This window comes from Canis lupus, chromosome 21, assembly GCF_011100685.1.
Source record: "Canis lupus familiaris isolate Mischka breed German Shepherd chromosome 21, alternate assembly UU_Cfam_GSD_1.0, whole genome shotgun sequence".
In the NCBI taxonomy this organism is placed as follows: domain Eukaryota; kingdom Metazoa; phylum Chordata; class Mammalia; order Carnivora; family Canidae; genus Canis; species Canis lupus.
The window spans coordinates 19,893,615-19,920,440 of NC_049242.1; the positions used below are offsets into that span (position 1 = coordinate 19,893,615).

Here is a 26,826-nt window from a genome sequence, read left to right on the forward strand (position 1 = left end):
TTAGAAAAAAGTTTTCCTCCCAGCCATGGTGTGGGTCACACAGAAGCTAAAAGACATGCCTTGCATGAGCGTAGTACATAAAATATACTCAGCAAATACTTGTTGACTTCTTGCGTTCATTCACTTAACAAATAGTTGTTGAACAAAGACATAGGGCCAAGATGAAGAGTTTAGCTCTTTCATTCTCCAGTATAGTAGGGAGCTTCTAGCAGATGCTGAGCAAGGGAGAAACATAGTCAGATTTAAATTTTTGAAAAATTACTCTTGTTGCCTTTTGGAGAATGGATTATAAGGACAAGTGCAGACGTGGAGAGACAGATTAGGAGGCTTTCTTTCACTGCTGTCCAGCAAGACGTGATGATGTCTAAGACTAGTGTGAGCCCCAAGGAGAAAGTGGGGAATGGACAAGTGGGGAATAACTTGGAGATAGAGTTATCAGGACTTGCTGATGGATTGGAGTGAGGAGGGGGAGAAGAATTGAGAGTCACATGCAGTTTTATTTGAGCAACTGAATGGATTAGAGATAAAGTAGACAGGGAGGGACAGGTTTAGGGTAAATGAATGATGGTGTCCCTGGGCTACCCAGGCTCTTTTGGAGGCTTGTGTTGAGCTGATCATACATCCCTGTTTGTCTGAGGCAGTCCTGGTTTATACTTACTGACCCAGAATAATGATTAAGAATGCTTGCTTTCAGGGGCACCTGGGTGGCTCAGTCAGTTAAGCATCTGATTCTTGATCTCAGCTCAGGTCTTGATCTCAGATTTGTGAGTTCAAGCCCCACATTGGGCTCCATGCTGGGCATGGAGCCTACTTATTAAAAAAAAAAAAAAAAAAAAAAGAATGTTTCCTTTCACCCTCAAAAGTGGCTTGCTTTGGATGATGAAGTACCTGGTCACTCGTGCTTAGAAAGAATTTTGAGCTACTAGAGAAATATTGCAAATGTGCTTTGAAACGTGAAAAATAGTGCGTAAATGAAAAACATCAATCAGCATTTGTTATGTTAATGAAGATTTGTCCAAAAGCTGCATCTTCTCTGCTCATTAACTTACACTATTATTTTAGGTTACCTTCTTCTATTGCCTGATTCACCTTCCACGCTGAGTGTCTCCCAACCCTGGCATGGAACTCTGTCCCTGCATCCTCTTCCTCTACCTCCTCCCTCTCTCTCCTCCCTGCTCCAGCCTTTCTGTAGGTGTCAATGATTTCTAAAACACATACTTCATTGCCCTATGGGGGTTCTCCGTTTGAAGGAGCCCAATGGTTAATGTTTTTTGTAGGCCAAGCTTTAAATACTACACAGTGGTTCCCCACTCTACCACTTTTTCTTGGCTAGGTTCACCTCAAGGAAGACTCAATCTTATAAAACAATCCTTATCTGTCCTGGCTCCCAGAGAACTTTGTGAAAATGGAAATACCCACTTTGCAACTGCCTTCCCTTCTTAAAAATGTCTAAATATACAGTTGTGCCCGCAGAGACTTTTGCATTTTACACAAATGCCATAGCTCTGTATATATGCTGGCTGAGGCATGTCCCAATTTGGAGGAGGACAATGGTAGGTGCCCTGGTGGTGGACCCAGCCCCAGTCCCAGTGGGACACCTGCAAAACACTCCCTTCTCACCTGTCCCGGTCTTCATCTCCTCACTGTAAAATAGGGGAAGGGGTCTCTCCCACCTTTGTAATTGCTTCCAACCCGCTACTTGTTTTCATGAAGTAAGAGGAAAACGTACTGTGCGATCATGATGCCTGTGGGCCCAGGGAGGATTATGGCACCGTCCTTATTTCTCAAGCTGAATTTCCAACTGATCTGAGCCCTGTGATCCTCTGATGGCTCCCCTCCCCCGCTTCTCCTTCCCAGCAGATCCTAAACCAAGGACATTTGCACCATCTGTGTGATGCTCATCCCTAAAGATCTCTCAGACTTTAGTATTAATTTATATTGTATTAGTTTGTTCGGACTGCTAAAACAAAGTACCACAAGCTGGTGGCTTATGTAACAGAAAGTTGTTGTTTAGAAGCCAGAGGTCTGAAAGCCAAGGTGTTGGCAGGGCCAAGACCTTCTGAGGTCTGTGATGGAGAGTGTGTGCCCAGCCTCTCCACTGGCTTGCGGTCGTTGGCGGGCATCTTCGGCCTTCTTTGGCTTCGAGACACATCGGCCCTGGTTCTGCCCTCACTTCCACATGGCATTCTTGCTGTGTGCACATCTGTCTCCAGATTCTTCCTTCTTAAAAATACAGCAGTCCTATTGGATTCGGGGTCCAACCTCCTCCTGTACATCCTCATCTTAACTGATTATGTCTGCAATAACTCTGTTTTCATGTAAGGTCACATTTTGAGGTACTGGGGGTTGACTTCATGTGAGTTTTGGGGGACACAATTCAACCCATAAAAGCTGTTTTAGCTACAGTCCACTGCTATAGCTAACACCGCTTTGCCTCACAGACGACCACTGGCCCATAGCCAACTGTCCAGTGCTGGACTCCCCAATGTGGCAAAGTCTCATTTGTCCATCTTCCTACCCAAGTGTGGATGACCCTTGGAAGGAATGGGCCAGATTTTAAATAATCATTTGACACCCAGTCTTCCAGAGAAGAGCAGTGGCTTGCCCAAGGTGTGAAACAACTGGTGTGTGTTAGAATTAGAACTAGGGTAGATGTCTCCTAGCTCCTCGTATGTGTAAAGTCTGTTTGGCTTTGGACCGTGTGTCAGGATATTCTGAATGTGTACCTTTTGCTGCCCTGGTCTCCAACCACGGTGGGACTGGTAGTGGCTTGTGGTTAAGTGTTGACCTCATCATTGTTCATGGGGGAGGGAGGGTATCACACGGTCTGACACTGGATCTTGTAAAGAAAACCATCTCAGAGAGCCCGAGCATGACCAGAAATTTGTTAAATTAACAGTCTCTGGGGGAGTGTCAGTCACTGCAGCAGAAATGTGCTGATTAAAGAGACAGCTGTGGGGGGAGGGGAAGGCCTGGGAGACCTGGCTCGGCATCCACTGCCTATATGCACTGGCTTTGTGATGTCAGAGCTGGTTACTTAACCTCTCAGAGTTCCATTGCCTTCCCTCTCATGACCCACTCACTGACGTGGGTAAGGAGAGGAACCGAGCTGCTTTCCAATTGCTGCCAAGGCCAAGAGTCTGAGCTTCATTCCCAAATGAACTAGTATATCTGCTATCTATTGCTATATAATAAACCACCCAAAACTTGGTGCTTTAAAACAATTCTGTATTTTTGCTTCCCTGTCTGTGGGTCAGCTGGGCAGTACTGATGATCTACATGAAGCATGGCTGGGTTCATTCATCCCTCTGAAGTCAGCTTAGGGTGACCAGCCCTCCACATTTGCCAGGGACTGAAAGGCTTAAGTGGGTGTGAAGCATTCAGTTTTAAAGCTAGAAAGTCTGGGGGCACCTGAGTGGCTCAGTGGTTGAGTGTCTGCCTTTGGCTCAGGTTGTGATCCCGGGGTCCTGGGATCAAGTTCTACATCAGGCTCCCTGCAGGGAGGCTGCTTCTCCCTCTGCTTATGTCTCTGCCTCTCTCTGTGTCTCTCATGCATAGATAAATAAAATCTTTTTTAAAAAATTAAAAAAAAAAATAAAGCCAGGAAAGTCTGAGGCGAAAGTGGGGTGAGTTGGTTCACCCTCCATCAGCTGGTGGAAGGGCTGAGGGCTGATTGTCATGGAGGGTAATGGAGATATGAGGGGAGGGGTGACTGGGCATGTACCTCTTGTGGTCCAGGAGACTAGCCTGGGCTTGATTGCCTGGTGGCTGAGCAAAATGCTAAGAGAGCAGGAAGACATGAGCTCAGAACTTGCACAGGATCACTTTACCTCATCCTGTTGGTTAAAGCAAGTTACGAGGTCACCCCCGATTTAACAGACAGGAAAATGGTTTCCACCTCTTGATAGGAGCTGCAGTCACATTGCAAAGGGGGATGTGGATACAAGGAGGGCAAGAAATGTGTCAATTTTACAATCAATCTACTACAAACACTAAGAGCTCTGCTTTCTGCAGCAGTCAGATACCATGTCTGCCAGCCCCCAGGATACCAGGAGCCCCAAGTGTGATGATGAAGCAGAGCAGGCTTTGGGCCTCCCAAAGACTCATCTTCGTGTCTTGCTTTTTCCCCCATTCTCTTAGCCCTAAATGGAATACCTTTCTTCATTGCCTGGCCAACTCTTCTCTTCTGGAATGCAGCTTGGTAGTCACTTCCTCCAGGAAGCCCATCCTGACCTCCCATGGGTTGAGCATCCCCTCACCCTCCCTCCACCAGCCTACCACCTCATGCTCCCATAGCCCTCTATGCTTCCCTGTATCACAACACAGATCACTAGTACCAGCACTGCGGAGCCTGGGAACTCCTTGCCCTCAGGGATGGTTGGATTCGTCTCTGCATCCCAGTACCCCACTGAGGGCATGGAGCAGAGCACATGGAGCTTTAGAAGTGGCTTGAGGTTACTGCTAATTAAAGGCCCAGTTTGAATGGGAGCTCGGGTCTCTTGAGCCCCAAAGTTATCGTCCTGGCCCCCTCCACTCAGGCAGGTCTAGTCAGCAGTACACATCATCATCCTGCCCCCATCCACCAGCCACAAGACAATGATCTAACTGCGGCCCCAGCTCTGCTAACTGGTTCATGCTTTTTTGGGCGTTGGCGCCATCAACGGTGAGAGTATACACACAGAATGACAATAATGATGTGGCTGTCAGTGTGGAAGTCAGACCTGCATCAGGCTCTACCAGCCACAGTGGTGTGACTCCTTCTTTATTTTTAATTTTTAATTTTTATTTTTTTCAGAGTCCCTGCAGGCCCTATGGACACAGAAGGAGCCAGTTTGGGGAAGGAGAGAACCAGGCAGTCCTGGATCCTCCTCCATTGGTCTCTCATCCTGGGCCCCAAACTGAGGCTCTCTCTGTATCCTGCCCATTTCCCCTCCTGCCTGCCCCTTCTCCTCCACCTGTAGCCACCACCCTATGTGAGGCCAGTCCCTTCGCTCTAAGGTTCAAACAGCCTCTACACTAGGCTTTCTGCCTCCACATTCACACATCTACCTTGAAGTCCGAGTGTACTTTTAAATGCAGAAGAATGTGGTGATTAAGAGCAAAATGCAGGAGCCAGACCGTCCAGCTTTTGCCACTCCTGGCTGGATAGCCTGGGTCATTTTCTTAACTTCTCTGAGTCTCCTCATTTGTCAGTGAAGATAACGATAGCACCTTTGTCTTAGGGTTGCTTTGAGGATTAGCTGCGGTGATATGTGTATGGTGCAGTCGTGCTCAATATATGTTAGGCATTAATGTTATCATCCCTACTTTGTTTCAGACCCTTTAATGGGTCCCCAGTGGCCACAAGTTGAAGTTCAAGCTCCTATTACAAAGATCAGGCTTTTGCCCTTTATGTTTTCCCCTTCTCCCTGCCTTGAACACAGATACAATGCTTGGAAGTATAGCAGCCACCTTGCAACTGAGAGGAAAATGTTAAGGATGGCAGAGCTGTAAAGGATCCCGGGGCTTTAGTGATACTGTTGGACTGCTGTGCCAGCCTGAACCACTTTCCCCAGACGACTTATTGCATGAAAAAAATAAACTTCACATTCGTTCAGGAGGGCAAGGGGAATCCTAGCTTCTAGGCCTGATGTTCATGAGTCTCCATAAGCTGGTCCCTTTTCCCTCTGCAACCTCATTTCTGAAATCCTCTTCCACCCCCCACTCCTCAACTTGATGTTCTAGCCATACTGAACTAGCTAGCTGGAGTTCCTTCCACACACCAGTCCGTTTGGTGCCTCTCAATTCTTTTTTTTTTTTTTTTTGCTTTCCTCACTTTAATTCTGTCTGGAACTTCCTGACCCTCTCATCTGTTTTCTGCCTGGCAAGCTCCTATTCATCCTTCAAAACCCTGCTCTGAAATCAACTCCTCTGTGAAGATGTAACTGGCTTTTCCATTCTTGACAAATTAATCACCACCTGCCTACAGAATTGAGATAGTGTCTGAGTTTGATTCCCACCTCTGCCATCTACTAGTGACTAACCTCTCTGTGCCTCAGTTTTCTCAGGAGTTAAATGAAGCAAATAATAGGATTTTATGAAGGTTAAATAAGATAATAAACATTGGTAGACTTAAAACAGCCAATAGCATATACTCAATAGATGTCAGTTATCATCCTTTTCACCATTCTTATGCTTCCAGGTATGTCATCCCTACTCGCTCATAAATCTCTCAAGGGCAGGGCCCTGTCAGATTCCTCTCTGAAGCTCCTGTCCCTAACACAGCATCTGGCACACACAGGGGACATCAGGAACTGGGCTGACTTAGCCTTTGAAATTTTCTTAGAAAGCCGAGCATGTTCCATCCCCTTGGCATTGCCAGAAATGGAACTGATGAGGCCTGGAAGAAGAAATAACCTCCACTTCCCACTCTGGGACCTTTCTTAGTGAGATTGCTAGTGGAGCCTTTCTTGACCTATGTATGTCTGTCCAAGGAGATAAAGGTGGAAGTCCTCCACGGAGTGGAAGGGCCATTCAAACACTGTCGGCACCACAGCTGCTGCTGCTGCAGATTCATGACAGCAGTGTGCATGGAGTGTAAGCCAGTGGAGCCTGTTCTGGGTTCCAGTCCCCTCTGGATCTGGTCAGAACCCAGATGAACCTCCCTATTCAGAGTGAAAAAGGTATGTCTGATTCTCCCATGTTGTCAAAGTTAGGCAAACCTGGGTGCCTCTGGCATTTTCTAGCTTTGTGGCTTAGATATATGATTTCAGCTCTTTGAACCTCAATTTCCACATCTGTTAAAATGGGTTTAGAGCATAGGATTGTTGTGAGGATTAAATGGAACAGCTTAAGTAAAGCACCTGGTACAGAGTCTGGCATTCAGTAAGTGCTCAACAAATGTCCCTTCCCTTTTCTCTCCCACGCTCTTCCTCCCAGCCTACCTGTGCAGTTGGGCCAAGAGGAGTCCCGTCATCCCAACAACAGGGGCTTGGGTGTGTGATAAGCAGGCTGGTTCTCAAAATTAAACATGCTGCGTTCACCCAGGATGTGCTCTAGGAGCCCCCAGGCAGAGGAGCCACACGGTGCTTGCATATACAACTCGCTTGAAACATAACCCAAGCTGCAGAAACGGTCCCAGCGGGGCTGAAGAATCACCTGGTCTTGTGCGAACATGGACCATGGTGACTTGACCGCACTGCATGGGTCGGCCTGCTGAGCAGCCGACTGGAACTGCTAGCACCAGGAGTCCCCCCAGGGCCCCGGCCAACTGCCCTGCAGCTAGGAGGGAGACCTTCCAGGGTCTGCTAGGCAAAGCCTGGAAGCCTACTGACCTAACCAGACGGGTGTCTGAGCAGCCATAGGGGATGGGGGAGGACTCAGCAGGGACTCAAGATCTCATCTCATCTAGGTCTTAACCCTAGAGGCTTGTCATTTCATCTCTCGGACACTTGTTTCCTCGTCTGCAAAATGAGACTAAGGAGGACTCAACATAGTAAGTATTGGGATTCCAGGGGAGAAGATAATACCCACCTTCCAATTCATTGTAATAGAGGAATCAGATACATAATAACAATAGTAAATACATAACATTCTTGGCACAGGTTAGGTGCAAACCTGTAGCTAGCACTTACTGTTTGTCAAGCTCTGTTCTGAGCACTTCACAATATAATGTAATGCTCATGCAATTCTATAAGGGAGGTATTACTATTATCCCAATTTTACAGATGACAGCACCAAGGTACTGAAAGTTTCATTAATTTGCCCCAAATCTTACAACTAGTAAATGGCCAACCTGGATGGAATGCTGGGTGGCCGGCTTTCAGAGGCCGTGGTGTTGAACAGTACATGGCTCTCATGACAATGGAAAGTACACAGTGCAACTTCAGCTCTGTAGCTAGAGGCATCTGCTAACCCCTAATTCACCCTGGAATTAGACAGCCTCTCCATTCCATGGAGAAAAGGAGAGGTTCACTTTCTGTAGGCCATTTGGGGGTAGGGGTGGGGGTGGCAAGACAGGTCCAGTTCTGCCTTCCAAATCTGCCTAATAGCTGCCACTCCTCTCAGAGCACATGTTGGCTTCCTAGCTCTGCCGTGACAAATTGCCATAAACTTGGTGACTTAACACAACAGAAATGCATTCTCTCACAGGCCTAGAGACTAAGAAGTCCCAAATGCAGGTGTGGTTGGTAAGGTTGGTTCCTTCTGGAGACCCTTAGGGAAAATGTATTCCATGACTCTTTCCTCGCATCCTTGTTGCTCCTGCGCTGCGCATGCATCCCTCCAGCGTCTGCTGCATCGTCATACGACATACGACAGTCTCCTCTGGGCCTTGTCCTGTCCTTTTCCATCCTCTACAAGGATATTCTCATTGAATTTAGGGTGCACACTAATAGTATAAGAACGTTTCTAGATGTTTATCTTAATTACACCTGCAAAGGCCCTGATTCCAAATAAAAACCCTGATTCTAAGGTTCTCAGCACACGTGGATTTTGGGGGGAGATCCTTCAACCACAACATGGAGATCAAGTGAAGGGAGTAAGAGAAGCCACGAGTATTTCTCTAAAGGCAGTTTCTCCATAAGGAAACATGATGCAGGAGATCCTCCCTATCTTAATAGGAACTGGGCTGTTGTTTTTGTTTTGTTTTGTTTTGTTTTTTAATGGAAAGTGTAACAACAGTGGCCAAAACCTAACAGATGCTTGTTTCTCTTGCACATAAAAGCTCAGCTGGGGAATGGAGAAGTTCTGCTTCACAAGGTTCTGCAGGGACTGAGGCTTGTTCGGTCTAACTGCCCTGCCCTGCCCTAGATATGCCCTCAATCCCAAAGACAGCGATGGCTCACAGAGGGGGCCATGCTTTAGCCGGCAGGTGGTGCAACAGGAAGTGGAGGGTACCCAGCTTCCTTCTAAGAGCGCGACCAAGAAGTTGCGTATGACACCTCCACTCACCCCATCGACCAGAACTTAGCTGGTCACACCTTGCTGCAAGGGAATCTGGGAAATCTAGTCTTGCCTGACCAGCTAAATCTCAGGGGATTCTATTTTCTAAAAGAAAGACAGGGAGATTGATCATTGAAGATCAGCTGGCATAAAGTATGGGAAGCCCCTGGCACGTGGTAGGTGGTCAGCAAATGATGAGTTTGCTCTTCCGCCGTGATATTGCTAATAACATCTCACTGGCCCCGTGCCAGCAAACCTCTACATTTTCCATTGACCCTGTCACCTATCACAGTAACCCAAACCCAGACCAATCATGACTTCATATTCTTGAGACAGTCCACTCCTTTCCATATTCCTTCACTTGGCTCGCAAAGTCTGCTGCTCTCCAGGCCTGCCTGCCTCCCTCCCTTCAAGCTCATCCCTGGACTCCAGTTTATAAAGCCGTGGAGGGAGGCTCTCAAGTTCCCTGTAGCTCTGCCTGCCAGGAATCTCCTGTGTCTTGGAATCTGAACCCCCAGGCACTGCACGTTCTGCCCATGCTGAGTGGTTGCCTTCCTGCATGCTGGAGGAGTTCGTGGAAAGAATTCTCTGGCATTAGAGGGTGAAAGTCAAAACAGTAATTACAAGAACATCTGCTCCTGAGTGGAAAGCGTATCCTCTGAACACTAGGACACATGCCTGCACAGTTCAGCAAGCTGGATGCTGAAATGGAAGGGAATGTCCTGGGAGCGAGGACTAATGGACCCAGCCAGGATGGAGGCTGTGTTTCCTGGCAGGATGCTGTGCTGAGGAGTGAGGAGGAGCAAGTATAGGTGGTGAGGGGCTAAGTGAGTGAGTACAGGGCAGAGGGAGTGAGTGAAGGAAGGGAAAAAGGAGTGAATCAATGAGTAAATGAAATATAAGTGAATGAATAAGTGAATGTGATTTTGAGTAAATTAATAAGTGAAAATTTAAGGAAATGAATATGAACAAAGGAATGAATGAATGAATGAATGAATGAGTAATTAAGTGAAGAGCTGAAAAGTAATGGAGAAAGTGATTGAGTGGACATGGGAGTGAGCTAGCAGTTGAATTACTCTTCTTGGCAGACAGGATTGGCAGCAAGACTGGAATTATGGGGCAAGACTGGAACCTGAATCCAGATGGAGGCTCAAGGTCAGGGTTAGCTATGCCAGCTCCTAGCTAACATAGTAGAACCAAGGCTCAAACCCTGACTGTCTCGAACCAAGGGGTGTCTATAGCTTCCTGTGCTTTGGCTGATGTAAATATACTTTGTAGGGGAAAAAAAATGAACCTCACCTTCCAAAATGAACCTTAGCAAAATTGTCTGGTGCAGCTAAAAAACCTTAAGGTCCTCCAGGTATTTTGTATTTATTGCTGTGATTCCAAGGTAGATTTTCTTACTTTAGGTTATGTGCATTGGCCAGCAAATTTGCAGAAAGTCCTGAGGGAGGGACCAGATAAGGCATCCAAGGGTAGGGGGGCAAATTGCCCAGGATGCAGGAGGCAGGGTTCCTGGGTCCCCTGTGAACTGTGAACCTCTGAGAGCAGAGGGAAGCTGAGCTAGTGTTGGGCTTGCTGGTAGGACAAGCTTTGGGATGAGTGCCTTTTCCCTTTTCCCCTGGGCCTGGGCTAGTAGAATGTTCTGCTCAGGAAGTTTTGATCTCTCAGTTCATTTCAGCCATGCTTTCTTAGGCACTTGCTGACTGTGCATTGCTATAGATACAATGACAAGAGCATACAGTCCTAGGCCTCGTGGAATTCAAAGCAGTGTTGCCAACAAACAAACCCACCATACGCTATAGTGTAATTGTGGTGGCAAGCAGGGGGCTGCAGGACCCCAGAGAGGGGAAGGTCAGAGAAGGTGTCACAGGGTGGGTGGCCCAGGACCTAGGCCTTGGAAGAGGGCCAGAAGTTTGAGACAGTTCAGGCAAACACACAGCATGAACAGAGTCATGGAGGGATGAAAGGATCGTGAATGTCCATGAAACCCATAGCTCTGAAAACTGCATGGCTAGCTAGCAGGAGAGGGTCCTGCTGAGTTCCAGAAGGCAAGGTCCTAGGTCTTATTCACCACTACAGCACAGTGCTGCGAGCACAATTCTGGGTGCATAGAAGATGTTAGTAAGCATTTGTTGGTTACGTGCATGCCTGTATGAAGGTGTGAAAGAAGGAGAAAGCCAAGCGAAGGGGGAGAAAGGAAAGTAGAAAGTACAGAGAAGTCAGGGGCTTGCTCTGAGTTGTCAAGCAGGTTGCTGGGCAAAGCCCAGGGTTTTAGAGACCTGTACAAGGGGAGAAGGTCCAGGGAAAGTTGGGTCTGTGGGTGACCTGCAGTCATGCCCCAGTCAGCACCTGGCTCACCGTTAGCAGTAGAGGTATTTTGGATAAATGGGTGAAGCTTGATATCTGTTCTTGAATGTGTATAAGAATAAGACAGATAAAGTTACATAACATGGACAGTGGCCTGGGCACCCCTCAGCCCTTTTTTGGTAACTAATTACAAGCTGAAACAGCCTTCTAAAATGGTCTTCTCTAGCCTCCTTCTATTATGGGTGAGGAAACCGAGGGGAGAGAGAAGTGGTTTGTCCTTTTGCATTTCAATGGATGGGATTTACATTTTTGATTGAAGACCTAGAAGCCCAAATTCTGTTTCTTGCACCGCCACTGTTTTCTTCATTGAAATGAGTGATCCCTCCTTTCCTACCCATCCCATTCGCTGCACAAATACTCAGCACCCCCTGTGTTGGGTTTTGCCCCAAGTTCTGGGGGAGAAGAGAGAGAAGTCATCCCCCTACCCTGCCCAGGCCCTCATCCAGATCACATTATCTCAACTCCTGTCAGGTAATAATTTTGAAACTGCATATCTACCTGCCATTCCACCTGACTTTAAGCTTCTCAGGGGCATTTTTTCATTTTTATGCTACCTTTAATTCTTTCTGGAGCAAGATGGAGAGTTGAAGCATATGTTAATTTATGTATCGATTATTTTTTTTGTCCTTTGGACCCAAAGCATCTTGCCCTGGTAGGCATCCACTAGAGATACCCACTTGTTTGATTATCAAAACAAGCAGATAATCTCCCAAAGGGTGAGAATCACACCGGCAGGGGAAGCACAGGGGTCATGGAAGCTGAGAAGATGGGCTTCCAATCTAATCAGAGAGAGGGTGAGGGAGGGTTTTGGAAAGAGGTAACCTGCATCTTCCAGGACAGGCAGGCAGTATTACCCAGAGGATGATTAGATGGCAAAGAGAAAGGGTCAGGGTGCCCAAGGCTTGAGAGAGCCTGGTCCACTTGAGGGTCTGCTAGGGACTTCTGATGATGCCAGAAGCACACGCTTCACCTCTCCCCACTCCATGACTCCCCAATAGGGCATGTATTACCCACAATAAGAGGGGGACTGAGTACTACGTTTCCTGTGCTGGCAAGCCCCTGGCACATGGCTCTCCCACACACGGGACTCTGTGAATGGGGCTGCGGTGCCAGCTTCTGCTGCAGTGGCCAGCATGCAGGGCACAGGCTACAGTCACTTCCCCAGGCTGCCAGTCCAGCAGAGCCCGAGCTCAAGCCTAGGCCCTGTCCCTCTGGAGCCTATGTGTTGACCTGGCCATTCTGGGGAGTGCCATAGACCAGCCTTGGTTTTGTTTCATTTCTGTTTTTTCCTCCCTCCCTCCCTCCCTCCCCCCTCCCTCCCCTCCCTCCCCTCCCTCCCTCTCTTCCTTCCTTCCTTCCTTCCTTCCTTCCTTCCTTCCTTCCTTCCATTCTTCCATTTTATTTATTTATTCATGAGAGACACAGAGAGAGGCAGAGACATAGGCAGAGGGAGAAGCAGGCTTCCTGCCGGGACCCTGATGTGGGACTCAATCCCAGGATCACAACCTGAGCCAAAGGCAGATGCTTAACCACTGACCCACCCAGGTGCCCCTAGTCCCCTAGAAGGCAACAGGTAGGTAGGCTGGGTTGGTTGGGGGGCAGCGGATGGAGAGGAGTTAATGGAAGTCCAGGAACCCAATCAAGAGGCAAGTTCAGAAACTAAATGTGACCCAGATGCACATCTGCATGCTTGTAACCCAGATTTCAGGAAGAAAGCTAAGGCCAGGATATTCTTAGAGTGGAAAGGAGGGAGGGAGGGAGAGAGGGGGAGGAGGAGGGCAAGCAAGCTAGCAAACTCTGCTTGGAAGCAAACATCAACTATTATTTAAACATCAAATATTATTAGAGGAAAAACCAGCAGGTTTCCGGAGCAAGCACTCCAGAATCTATCTGGATAGGTTGCTCCTGCTCTGGGGTTAATATGAGGAAATAGCATTCTTAAGCACCCATATTAACCTGTCTGTTGTTCTATGGACTGTGACAGCTGCATTTTACATCTTAATGGCTAACCATTTATTTCATGCAAAAAAAAAAAAAAAAAAATTAGCCCATGAAGCAGCTACTCAAGGCTGGAAGCTTTGCCCCCAAGAAATGGGTTTCAAGGCAGAAGCTCCAAGTAGGCTTTAAGTGGGTTCCTCAAGAAGCCCCCACTGTGCGCCCCCTTCCATTTACACAGATCCTCAGGCTGCCTGCCTTTTCCAGGTACCCTTCTGGCTTGCCTCTCTAGCCCTTCCTCTGGGCTGTTGTGGGCTCTCTACAGAGAAGAGCCACTCTCTTTGATAACAGTTCAGCCACAGTGACAAATCAAGATATGGAAGGGTCCACGTACTGAGAAAAGGCAGTGAGAGCAAGGAGAGCAGAGGAAGAGGACCAAGCTGGACCAGCTTCCACAAAGAGAAGGGATGTGACCTCTATCAGCAGAGGAGGGTGAGGAGGGATCTCAAGAATAGCTACACTTACATTGTACCAACCACCTGCCTGGCTCTGTTCCAGGAACTTTAAATGTATTATTTAACCCTCACAACAACCCTTGGGAGGGAGGCACAATTATTATCCCTTTTGAGGTAAAAGAAGAAACTGGGGCCCAGAGAAGTGAAGTGCAAGTGATACAGCTCTGAGTAGAGTGGCCAAAATTAGACTGAGTATTCTGGGTCCAGAGTCCATGATTTTAACCCGATGCTTAAACCCCCTCCAACAAACCTTCACATCTAAGAAGTATTTATTGAGCGCTTGCTATATGCCATGCACTGCTCTAGATGCACAAAACAGATACAGATTAATTGAGGGCCACTGTGTGCCCGGCCCCCTGAAGACATCCCCTGAGGACATCCTGTGAAAGAGGCAAAAATGGACACTGCCCATTCTGGCTGGGGAATAGACATTAATCAGTCGTGCAAGTAAGTATATAATTACAAGTGTCCTGAAGAATGTAGAGTAGAGAAAGCTGTCCTGGCCTGAGGGGCAGAAGCAGGTGACTCCTGGAAGAGGAATGGGCATTTGCTCCAGGAGGATAATGGCTTGAAAGATGGCTGGTTTGCATGGAACTCAGCAAACAAGGGGTGGGGTGGGGGGGGAGATGGCGTTAGCCATGGGGGTTGGAAACAATGTAGAAATTTAATGTTTAGTGAAGTGCAATAGGAAGTTCTTGAGGGGCTAGAACAGGACCCTTTAGTGTTTGGCACAGTTTCCAAAGCTTTTTCCATCTGCTTTTTGTGGCCTGAAAGCAGTCTGGTAAAGCAGACTAGTTTAAGGTTCTTGTCCCGGCCTCATAGAACACTGAAGTTCCTCCAAAATGATCACGAAGAGTTGGAAGAGCGAGGCTGAGGGTCTAGGTCTTCCTGTGGCAGGGGCTCCAGGGCTGGCCAGAGAGGAGACAGGAGGCTTCCCCCCTGCATGCAGTGTGAGCCCTGGCGCCGGTTGACGGGGTGGGGGCTGGGGTGCGGGGGAAGCTTGCGGGGTTTGGGCCGGGGCTCTGATGTGGGAGGGCCCCGTGCTGTGCCTGGCACACGGTAGGTGCTCAGTGAACGCCCATGCCCCTTCCTTTAGCTGGAGGAAGCGCGGCCTTGGTTTTGCACACCGCCTGGCCACCGTCTTCACTTTCTGTGTTGGGGCGTGTTCTGGCAAGTGTTTGGCGGGTTTGGTTGCAGTGCATGAGAGAAGAGACAAATTGCGTGTGTTCCTTGCCCAAATCAGGGTCCCTGTTTTCTACTTCCAGAATGCCCTGCCTGGAGATCTTGTAAAAAAGTGAATGGGCTTGCCTCTGCCTGGACTCTGTAGAGGAAACCTTGAGAAGACAACTTTCTAAGTTTTCTGCTGCCCTGCCCCTGCTCCCTACTACAGTATCCTGTAGTGCTCTGGTCCAAAACATTCCTCATCAGAAAAAGCTTCTTTGGAAATTTATCCATCCAACAAGAATCACTAGCATTTACTCACAAAACCCTTTTCGTACTTTTTTTTTTTTTAATTCCCATAATAATCTGGTGAAGTAACTACCTATTTATGGAAGGGACTTGAAGTGGTTGTTATTTGTGGCACATGGTAAACAAAACCCAAACATACATCTTCTATGATCCCGGTCTAGTCTTCTCTCAGCTGTGTCATAGCATTTCTCTTGGTCCCATCCTTTGATACTATTGTCTGCTCAGAGACATCATGACCAACTTTAACCAGCCTTTGGGTTTTCCTGATTGTTGGGGGGCTGATTTTGGCTGTCTTCCTGGTTGCTGGAAGAATGAACAAGGACCCTTTTGGGGGATATATTACAAAAGTCATACTTCCTGGGGAGCCCAGAGTTCAGAGTTGCAATCCTTTTTCTGGCACATCCACCAGACATGGGTAAATGGATGCCGGCCAGTGTTAAAATTGTGGCATTCGAAGAGGGCAGAGGAATGTGGCTGGCTCCCAACCTCTTATTTTCCCATTCTACTGGAAGGTCGTGTTCATTCGAGCATTTAAACCAAAAATAAATTATTGTAATCCATTTGCTAATTATACCATGCTGAAGTTCTAGACGCTGTAAATTGCTGCCCTGATATATCTAGATGAAGTTTCTGGGAGTTTATTTTTAGCCATTCAGAAAGCACTCAGTTTCCTAGAGGCTTCATTTGCAAGTCTAGGAGGGGACAGGGAAAATGCATCTGCTCAGTCCTTCTTGCCCTGTGACTTGGTTGGGGTCACTTAACCTCTTTGGCCCTCCTCCATAAAGGCCTGTGGTTGTAGTAGCTGATCCTGAAGCCCTATCTGTCTTAAAGCTCTAACTCGTTTTGTGACTATGGAAACTAGAATGTGTCCAGACCTAGTTCTTCCCTGCCTCATTCATCCTGGTGAATGCCAAAAACCACCGCCCCAACATGTTTGTGAACCATAGAACACTGGCCCGCAGAAGCCTCAGGCTCAGTGGATACATGGTCCTGCTGTTTTGATCCTTGTATCTTGTGGGGTGAAGAGAGGAAGGATTTTGTGTTTAGCCCCTGCTTTGTACATAAAACACTGCTGGGTGCTTGCACATGAGTGATTTTTAGACAGCCTCCCCCATTCAAGGTCTGATTTGCTCAGTCAGTCACTCATGAGCCTCTGTGTGCCAGCCACTGGACTTGGTTCAGAAAACTTGCACACCTAGGTGGCTCAACTGGTTAAGCATCTGCCTTCGTTTTGGCTCAAGTCACGGTCCCAGGGTCCTGAGATCGAGCCCCACATTGGGCTCCTTGCTCAGCAGAGAGCCCGCTTCTCCCTCACCGTCTACTTATTGCTCCCCTTGCTTGTGCACTCTCTCTCTCTCTCTCTCTTTCTCTGTCAAATAAAATCTTGGGGAAAAAATTCTTTCAAAAAGAAGAGGGAGAAAGAAAACATCATGAAGGCGAAATGGATGGGACTCCTAGCCCCGAAAAGACCAAAAGGGAAGGTGAAGCATGAAAGATGTCAAATTGCTTTGTGCACTCCAGTATTAGCCACAGATGATAAAGTTGCTGAGTGCCATCAGAGATATCACAGACATATTTTTGCTTGTTGGGGGAAGAGAATCAGGGAAAACCTCGAGGATGAAGAGGTATATGAGCCAGGTTTAATGTATAAATCAGATTTAGAAATGTAGGGTTTGGGTAAGGGAAATCAGTAGACCTGGTTTGGTAACCTTGGAAACTACCCCAGCCAGGTCACAGGGATGGCCCTCCCTGACCAGTCAGTAGTCACAAATGCCTAGCAGAGCGCATTCCTTCCCATATACCACGACTTCCAGCAAATTTCCTTCAATTGTGATATAAGTATATTTTTTCAGAGATTGAGCATAAAAAAATCATTTGAAACAATTTCTTTGGATGTTTCTAGTACCTAGACTTTGGATAAATAATCTTTATTTATTTAGTTCTTGGGCATGATAGTGAATGGATGGGTGAATGGATGGATAGTCAGATTAATGAATGGATGGTTTGGTGTCGTTGCAGAGCCACCACAGCAAGGAGATAGAGGCTGTTAAACTGGCTAGACTTCTGGGTAGCTATATGGGAAGAGGGACCCTGCAGTTGGGCCTCAAACAATGAATAGGATTTCTTCAGCATACAGTGTGGATAAAGGTCTTCCATTTTGAGAGCAGCAAAAATGGAAGTGTGGAATGCATGACATTGTGAGAGAATGGCGAGTTATAGAGGTCAGGATATAGGAGGGTACGGTGAGTAACTGTAGTGGCAGAGAGCACAGGCTTTGAGTTAGACAGATGGTGGCTTGAATACCAGCTCTGCTACATCTAGTAGCTGATTATCTTGGGCAAACTTCACTTCTTTTCTTAGCGTCTCCTGTCTCATCTATAAAATAGGAATATTAGTAACAGTTTCCTCCAGTGGTTGTTGTGAATATTAAGGGAAATAAAGTAATGGCTAATACAGTGATTGGCATATACATAACATACACTTAATAAGGGGTAGTTTGTGGTTCTTACTTTATTGAAATGACTCTGATTAAATTATGGAAGTGCTAGTTCAAACCACAGAATTTGAGGGGGGGAGTGGACTCTTTACTCTTTTACTTTTAAGAATGAGGCAGAGAAAGAAGAAGGAGCAAAAGAGAGAAAGTCCTTGGAGGAAAAAGGGGAAGTAGAAGAGTTTCCAGAGGAGGCAGTGATCCCAGAGGACCCAGACAACCCGCCACAGATTGAGAAGTCTCTGGAATTTGCAGTGACCACATCATTATTAGAACATTTTGGAGATGGTGATTTGTGGAGGTGTGAAGTAGAGGAAGTGGTAGTTTAGATGACTCGGGGATTCTCTCTGGAAGGAGAACTTGCAGCGGGATGGGGCAAGGTCATGGGAAAAGCTTTGTTAGATGAAATCACTGGAACTCAGCACAGTGTTTCTCTACCTTTCTAAACCAATGCCCCCTTCAAGATTCTGATGTTCTGGCACCCACGACCCAGCACTTATCTTCAGCTCCATTTGGGCATCATATCTGCCAAGAAGATCTTGTCTGGATTTACTTCTTGTAGTTGTATTTTTAAAACAGTAGGAATGTAATAACTGCCTTGGAATGAAGCAGGCAGGCGAGAAGTGATGTGGGCAGGAAGGGTGGTAACAAGGGTGGATCTGAGATGGCACTGAACAGGTGGGGAGGGGGAGGGAGGAAACAAGGATGGATCCTGGGGGTCTGGCTTAGACGACTGAGCAAATAACCACAACTGGTGCATGTCCCTTCTCTTTGTGAGTCCTCACCTCCACCTGCCTGGATGATACACCTCACAGGTTTGTTGAGAGTGAGAAACCAAATGGCAGATGTGGTCATAGTTTGGAAACTCTAAATGCTTTATAACTCTAGGGTATCATTACTAATAGTGTTATAAGCAAGAACTAGCACATCCAGCTCTCTTTCTCATGTGCTCTCTCCATTTTTTCTGCACAGCTTCTATGTCAGTAAGTGTAACTCTAAATGGCAGGAGGGAACTCACATGTATTGCTCACATACCCTTTTACAGATAAGGAATGAATGTGTGTGGAGATTAAAAAATAAACCAGCCCAAGATAACGCCCTGCGACTGGGAAATACACTTTCTTTTCAAACACACATGGAACATTCGCAACAACTGGCTACATCCTAGGCTATAAAATGCATCTCAATAAATTTTAAGGAATCAGCATCCTACAGCTCACATTCCCCCAGCACTGTGCAATTAAACTAGAAGTCAATAACAGAAAGATGAGTTTTAAAAATATAGATTTATAAAAAACACTTCTAACTCACTCATAGGTCAAAGAAGAAAAGATAATAGAAATTTAAAAATACTTATAAGTGAATGGTAAAAGAAATATTAAATATCAAAGTCGTGGAATAGAGCCAAGACAGCACTTAAGGGAAATTTATGACCTTAAATGCTTGTATTAGGGAAGAAGAAGGGCTGAAAATTAATGAATGGGCTAAGTATCCAATTTAATAACAACAGTAAACATAAATAACGCATCCCAGGGTTGCACAGTTATAAGTGGTAAAGACAGAATTTGAATATAGACATGGCTGGCTACAAAACCTTCACTCTCTCCCCTATACCATGAATCTTTCTGTGTGCTATTTTCTATAATATGCTTAATATCTGGAAATCCTGCTTCTCCCCAAGAGTCAAAGAGATGAGCCTGTAGGGTAAATCCCGTTCATTTATTCATGTATCCTTTTACTCATTCAGTCATTAAATATTTATTGAGCATTTGCTATGTGCCAGGCACTGTGATCGCTACCTCAGTTGCCTGAGTGTTCAAAAACCAGTCTTCGGCCTGAGGCCAAACTGCCACTGCTGCTTGCTGCTTCTGCTACGCGTCCCCCCGCCCCCCTCAAGCTGCTTGAACCTTCTCTGCTGCTTGTCAGAACAGCATACTCATCAAAAATGACTGATTTCTCTCTTGTCTCTTTCAACAGGTAGACTGAAATTACCATGTGTCCAAATTAAAATTGCATACTTGAAGGATTATTTGAAGGACTATTCTTAGACCCTTTTAAGAAGATTTAAAGAAAAGTGAGTTGTTTTTTTTTTTTTTTTTTCACTTCAGAGAGTATTCATGATCTAAATTAATGTTATGGGTGATTTTTTTTCTCTACCTCTTAAATATGCATTAATAGGTAGACTTTATCTCCACTTATTTTATAATACCTTCTTTCCCTAAGAACAATGAGGAGGCAGTACGAGATTACTGCTTGCCATCCCTATAAGATTTTACTACCTTTTAAAAGCTTATGGCATCTTAGAGATGAAATGGCTTTTGAGCCATAGACCATTCAATAGATGATGATAGATAGATAGATAGATAGATAGACAGACAGACAGACAGATAGAAAGATAGATGTAGATTATAGATATTTGGCCCAAGCTTAGAAACCTCCAAGGACTAAAGAGGAACTTGGGTATTTCCCCACATTTAAAATTTTTCTAGAACTCTTCCATAATCTGGGTTTGAAATCCACTCCTCCTCCTGATGCCAAGCCTCCTTCTTCTTTATTAGACAGACAGTCCTAAAAATGGTTGAAGACAAAGATTATGTTTTGCCTTGAAATCTTTTCTAATTCTTTATTCCTTTAATAATAATTGGGCTTCAAGAGCAGTTCCTGCCCTGGTCACCTTCTTTCCAATACTGAAATGTCTCCTTAAAAAGGTATACCTAGAACACAGAGCTCTACAAGTGTCCCTTGTCCCAGGAGATCATGAGAATCAAAAGACAAGAAACCCAAGACCAGACTTGCATTGCAGGCCTAGTTCTGCTCTTGCTGTGCTCTTACGAAAATCCCTTCATCTCTCTGAGCTCAGAGATCACAAAGAGGGGAGGATGAGAGGCCCTAAGATGTTATTACCTCCTTATGGACATTTCTGTTGACTTGGAGTAAGGAAGTTGCTGCTTTTCGCTGTCCCAAGCACTGGGATGGGGCCAAGACTTGGGGATCAGTGGGACCTGGGTCCAATCCCAGTCCTATCATTTGCTGACTTTGTCACCCATAGGCTTCTCCTCTCTGAGCATCCATTTCCTTGTTTGTGAAATAAAGATATTAATGCAGGTGGTGGCACAGGATCTGTGTATATTTGCTGGGATAAGGTACATTAAACACTTGTTGCCTGACATTTGGGAAATGTTCGATCAATGCTAGTTCCTATTCATATTATAAGTAATGATGGAGCTACTTACTTTTAGCTGGAGGAGAAGACAAGGGGTGGTAAAAACTCTAATAAAACAGAATATGTGGGCATGCTTATTAGGGAAAGGGGAGAAGTGTCCATATCCCATAAACATTCAAACAAACAATTTCTGGGAAATTGATGAAATTTGAACTTGAAACAGAAGGATCAGTTGTTCTGGAATATATAGTCCAAAGGGCAACTTTTAAGGTGGGTCTGAGGAACTGTACAAATTCTGCTACCACCTCAGTCCTGGTCAGTAAAGACTGTTTTCTCCAGAAGGGTCCTGAGACATGCCCCACCCCAGACCTGGGGGACCTTGAGAATCCTCAAATATTTATATGTATTCAGAGGCTACTTCTGAGTGTGAAAGGGATTTACAAGCTGTTAAGTGCCCTACACATATATTGTATCATTTGTACATCATGGTATATTCAATACTTTGGAAATCAAGAGGGTAAAATTCCAACAAGCAAAGTGTGGAATGAACCTGTAGAGTCCAGCCCACGGATTTCTTGAGTAGAACAGCGCATGAACATGCATGCATGTAAATATCTATGTGCGTGTCTGCTCGCATGTGCTGTTGCTGCTGCTGCTGCTGTTGTGTGTGTGTGAGAGAGAGAGAGAGAGAGAGAGCACTAATCTTTGGACACTATAGATGTGGTCACCACACTACATGGTGACCAGCTACCTGGAAAGAGAATAAATAACAGAGGAGTGAAAACACAGGCTGTAGCATCAGTCAGCATTGCTCTATAGCTGCCCAACTGTGTGACCTTGGCCACACTTTTAACAGAAATGCCAGTCTCTGCCTTCATGGAGCTGGAAGTCTGTGGCTAGGTCTACTCTGTGAGGGGTCAAGAGAGTCAGTGTAGAATTTACCCTTCACACTGCCCAGACTGTGTGAGTGCCTTTCTCCCATGGTTCATGGAGTTTATTAGTTTAGGGAAAGTTATTTTGACCTGTTGGATCAAAGGAGCTTCCTGAGGCATCTTAGATTCCACAGGGCCACTCCCCCAAGGTGCCAGGCACCTCAGTGGATGGAGAAGCCCACACAGATGAGCACACCCTCTAGCCCTGCTAGATAGGCTAATTCCAGAGGTGTCCCACACCTCGGCCATCCTTCAGAGTCCCCTTTGTCAACCTGGGTTTGGGGCTGGTGAATCTTAAATTCAGAACCAGGAACTGAGTTATGATTTAAAGTGTGGAACAAGGAATTTTTTTTAATTTGGAAATTAAATATAGCCAATATCATGGCTTTTTGTTCTCCAGGCAGCTACTAACTGTAGACACATGGGTGCTGCCCCAGACTGATGCTGCTGTACCCATGGTCTGGTCAACCACTGGTCAGAGGTGCCCCTCTCAGGGGTCTCCAGACCCAGGGAAGACTGCCTCATCCTGTTTTGTGGGGTTTTTCAAATTGTATGTTGTGTGACACACTAGTAGATCATGAAATTAATTTGGTGGTTCAAGATTGTCATCTATTAAAATAAAACAGAATAACCCAGTAACCCATAGAGCAAGTGAAGATATATACATTATATATATATATATATATTCAGCAAAACTCTTATATCCCAAGTAGTTATAGTGGGGGGGAAAAAGAGGAAACTTCCACAAATCGATAAGGAATAGAACAATGGCAGGAGACCCAAACAGATACTTCACAAATGAGGGTTTCCAAATAGCCAAAATAAGCATATGAAAATATGATCACTTCTCAGAGAATTGCAAATGAAACCCACAGTGACACACTACTGTAAACCCACAGTAATGGCTAAAATGAGGAAGATGTGTAATACCTAGTGTTGGCAAACATGTGAACCTAGAATTCTGCGTGTCTGGCTGAAGTATAATTTGGTATAGTGACTTTGGAAAACTGGCAATACCAGCCAAAGCTGAACGTCTCCACACCAGCAGTTCCATTCCTGGCTACACACCGTGAGGCATGCACACTCGTGTCCACCAGGAACCATGGCCAGTGGAATGGATGAAATGTGGCATATCCACACAGTGCAATATTGTTCACAGCAGTACCAATGAAGCTCACACACAAAATGTTGAAAGAAAAAGCCAAACATTAAGAAACTTTTCTACATCTATATAATGTACAAAGACTGCCAAACTCATCTGGGCTGTTAGAAGCCAGGACAGTGGTTACCATGGGAGGAAGAGTTGGTAAATGGCAAAAGGCAAGAGGGGGTTTTCAAGGTCCTGGTCATGCTCCGTCTCTTCATCTGAGGACTGGTTTCCAACTGAGGTGTTTATCTAGCTCATCATTTATGACAGGTACATATTGCTTTCTTACATCATGCTTCTATAAAAGTTTATGAAATGAATCTCTAAGTTGCAATTTATAAATGGAGATGAAAGAGTAGAAAAACACCGCAGGTAGCAAAAAGAAGCAAAAGGAAAACTTCGGTGCCATGTGTGTACTATATGTGTATCTACACTGGGTTGTGATGTCAATTGTATTTCTTACTGTGAGTCACAGCCCAGGATCTTGAGAGCCACTGGTATAAGAAGAGGAACCCGAGGCCCAGAGAGGAGGGAAATTAAAAGCAGAGCTGAGAAGATGCTAGGTCTCCTTCTGCTGATTCTGTCTCCTTTCCCTGCCGATCGGTGGAATGGCGCATTCCTTTGAGTAGGCTCTGTCTGGCACCTTCATCTCTGTGAGCCAGTCCTGTGCTTTCTGTCCAAGGGGAGCAATTGTTTTTCCACCCACAGATGGGCAGAGTCTGAGGCCCAGCCACCTCTGCAGGGGCCTGGCTCCAGCTCCCTGAATTCCCTCCCACCTCTTTCCTGCCTCTCCTGCCTGATGTGCTTCCCTCAGAGCTCCGGAAACATCACTGCGCTCAGCCATGTTTTCGTTTGTGTAATGTGACTGTTGTGCCAAAGCTATTTTATGGTTGTGCAAGTCGGAAAACTGTGAAGAAAACACACTGGGAGAAAGGAGTCCAACAAATCATGCAGCTCTGATGCTGGCTTTGTGCTTTTCATTTGTTAGGAAGTTGTGAGTCCACTTGGCAGACCTGTCCTGCAGGGTCTGGGGCTTCCCAGCCTCTGAGGGTATCTGATTTGTAGGATGCAGCCCCATCCTGGCTGGGCAGACCTTCATGGAGGAGGGAAACATTCTGTGGATTTTCAAAGGCCCCGTATGAACCTCACACAGGGCCTGGAACCATCTTAAATATGAGGGTTACATAACATCAGTGGCTTTCCAGCTCTTTGGACTATGACCCACAGCACAAAATACATGGGGCGGGGGGGAGTCTTCACTCAGGACACAGCACCACTCACACAGGGAGAATAGAATGGTTTAGCTTAAGATAGCCCAGATCCCTCCAGGAGGGGCATCTAGCCCGACTTCAGGGACAGGGAACCAGAGAGGGCCTCAGAGGTTTCATAGCAGCCAAGAGGTCTGAGCAAAGGTTAAGGAAAGGGGAACTGCACAGGCAAGGTTGCTCAAAGGGGAGAACCTCATTTGAAAGAAGCAGCGTTGTGTTCTAGAAGCTGCCTGCACTTCTGTGGAGTTGAAGTTGGGGGTATGTATGGGGAATGAGAGGAGCCAGAAAAGGTGGACAGGGATCGGGTGGTGAAGAGCCTCTGTGCCATGACAAGATGTGTCCAGGGTTTGCAAAGGAAACCATTCATGAGATTTGTATAGGCAAGAAATGCCTGCAGCCTTGGAGATAAAGGAAGAGGTGCAGCCAGATACAGCTGGGAGTTCAGTGCGCCCCACAACTGCGTTCGACACTACTCACTTGTGCCGTCCTCAAAGAAAATTTCCAGAGAGCTATTCTGATCTAGGCCTGGCTGAAGGCAGGAACTGGAGAGATGAGTAAGAAAGAGTTCTCAGCCTCACAGTTCTATCAGTGGACTGACCGGTCAAAACCAAATATAAATTTAACATAACAATTACTATTCCGAGGCATAATATCCCAAACTATGTTCCAGGATATATCAGCCCGACAAAATGTTGTTTAGAAGGAAAAGGAGGGGATCCCTGGGTGGCGCAGCGGTTTGGCGCCTGCCTTTGGCCCAGGGCGCGATCCTGGAGACCCGGGATCGAATCCCACGTCAGGCTCCCAGTGCATGGAGCCTGCTTCTCCCTCTGCCTGTGTCTCTGCCTCTCTCTCTCTCACTGTGTGCCTAGCATAAATAAATAAAAAATTAAAAAAAAAAATAGAAGGAAAAGGAGGAGGGTTTCTTTTTGAGTGATCTGAGAAGTGCCATATACCGAATTGCTCCTGGTAGATCTCACTGCCACTAGCAAACTCAAGGTTCCGGGAAGTCCTTCGGGGGCGGGGATGCTAAACAAAGTTGCTCAAACTTATTTGCCCAGAACTCCTTTTGCAAGTGTCTTCAAGCCCCTCTGTTTTTCAGGACTTATTTTAGGAAATTCTATCACAGAGACTGACCTGAAGGCTGTCTGGGAGCTCCAAGGAAGGAAAAGTGGGCTCTCTCTGCATGAGAGAGGACAGGGGCAGTTTTCCAGAGAGGGAGCTTTTGTGTACGTTATAGAAGTCCCCATCTGAGCCCAGCACAGGGTCTGGCCCCCAGCAAGTGCTCAGTAAATAATTAAATGAAGGAATGGCTACTCTGTTTGCTGGTAAGAAGAATGCAGCATTCTCAGCAGGGGCCGGAGATGTAGGGCACGGGTTAGCAATGGTGCAGGTGTTTCCTTGCCAGTTAGATGTAGGGTCTCTTTCCCCTTATCCTCCCCTCCCCCTTGACTGTTTTGGAAAATGCATCAGGAAGCAGCAGAAGCAAAGGGGTTTAAGATTCCCTACTCTAGAGCCAGACTGCCAGGGTTTGAATCCCAGCTTCATCACATCCTAGTTGATTCCTTAATTCTTTTTTTCAGCCCCTTCCCCTATAAGATGGACCTAAAAATAGTGCCCAGGATTAAGTGTTAATATAGGCTAGATCCTGAGCCTGGGGCCTGGCAGGTGGTAAGTACCACCTAAATGCTAGCAATTCTCAGTTGCTGGCTCCTTCTGCTGGGTGCCTCCCCCCAGCCTCTGTCTGAGTTCCCTTTCCAGTTTTCCACTTTCCCAGCAGACTGCAGACCCTCAGATTCCTGAATGATGTATTCTGCACATTTCTCCCCCCGACTGGCATTGGGAAGGGCCAGGATGACGTTTCTTCATTTTCCACAGTCAGGGCTGTTTGAGGTAAGGCTCAGGTTCCATTCCCAGTTATTAGTACTTAAGCACTCCGGCTGGGTAAATATTTCTGAGGAAGTCCAGCACATCTATTATTAATTTACTGCAAGCAGTTGCTGTCCATTCTAGAATCGCTTCTGCCTACAGAGGTTTTTGTAGGCTGTGCACAGAGTTCTCCTAGCCTTAATGCTTTTCAAGGGCTGTGGTGGCAAGAGGTCTGTCCTGCCTTTGTCTCCCTGGGGAAGGGTGGACAGTCGTGCGGGCAGTGGGCATGGGATGCATGTTGGAGCCTGTGTAAATCTGGTAATGGGCCTAGTGGAATCTTTTCTTTACACCCTCTCTACTTTCAGCTTCACATCTGGCTTAGTGGCCAGAAACCAGGGTGTCATCCTTGAGAGCACCTTCTCTGCCATGGTCCCATGTCCATTTGTCACCAAGCTCCAGTGACACCATCTGCCAGACTTCACAAACCCAATCCTTTCTCTCTTGTACTGCTACAAATCAGCTACTCCCAGGATCTGCCTCCCCCTATCCCCTAGATCCCTGCTTCGCTGATCATGAAACTAAATCAGGACACCTGCTTTGCATTGTCATGGAGCTCCCCGACCCCTTTTTAAATCATCTTCCAATCTTTTTATTACCTGTCCCTGCCAGCTTCTCTGCTGGACTGTAAGTCCATGAAGGTAGAGACCAAATTCATCTTGGCAATGATGTTCAACAAATAGAAACCGC

The 26,826-nt window shown here is 46.3% G+C and overlaps 1 protein-coding gene across 1 annotated transcript in view; it reads left to right on the forward strand.

Moving 5' to 3' along the window:
* The window catches only part of TENM4 (teneurin transmembrane protein 4), a 729,276-nt gene that overhangs the window by 270,262 nt on the left and 432,188 nt on the right, over positions 1-26,826 (forward strand). The window contains 1 exon segment of the mRNA XM_038568485.1: positions 19,681-19,777. The gene's annotated coding sequence lies outside the window, so the exon portion shown is untranslated.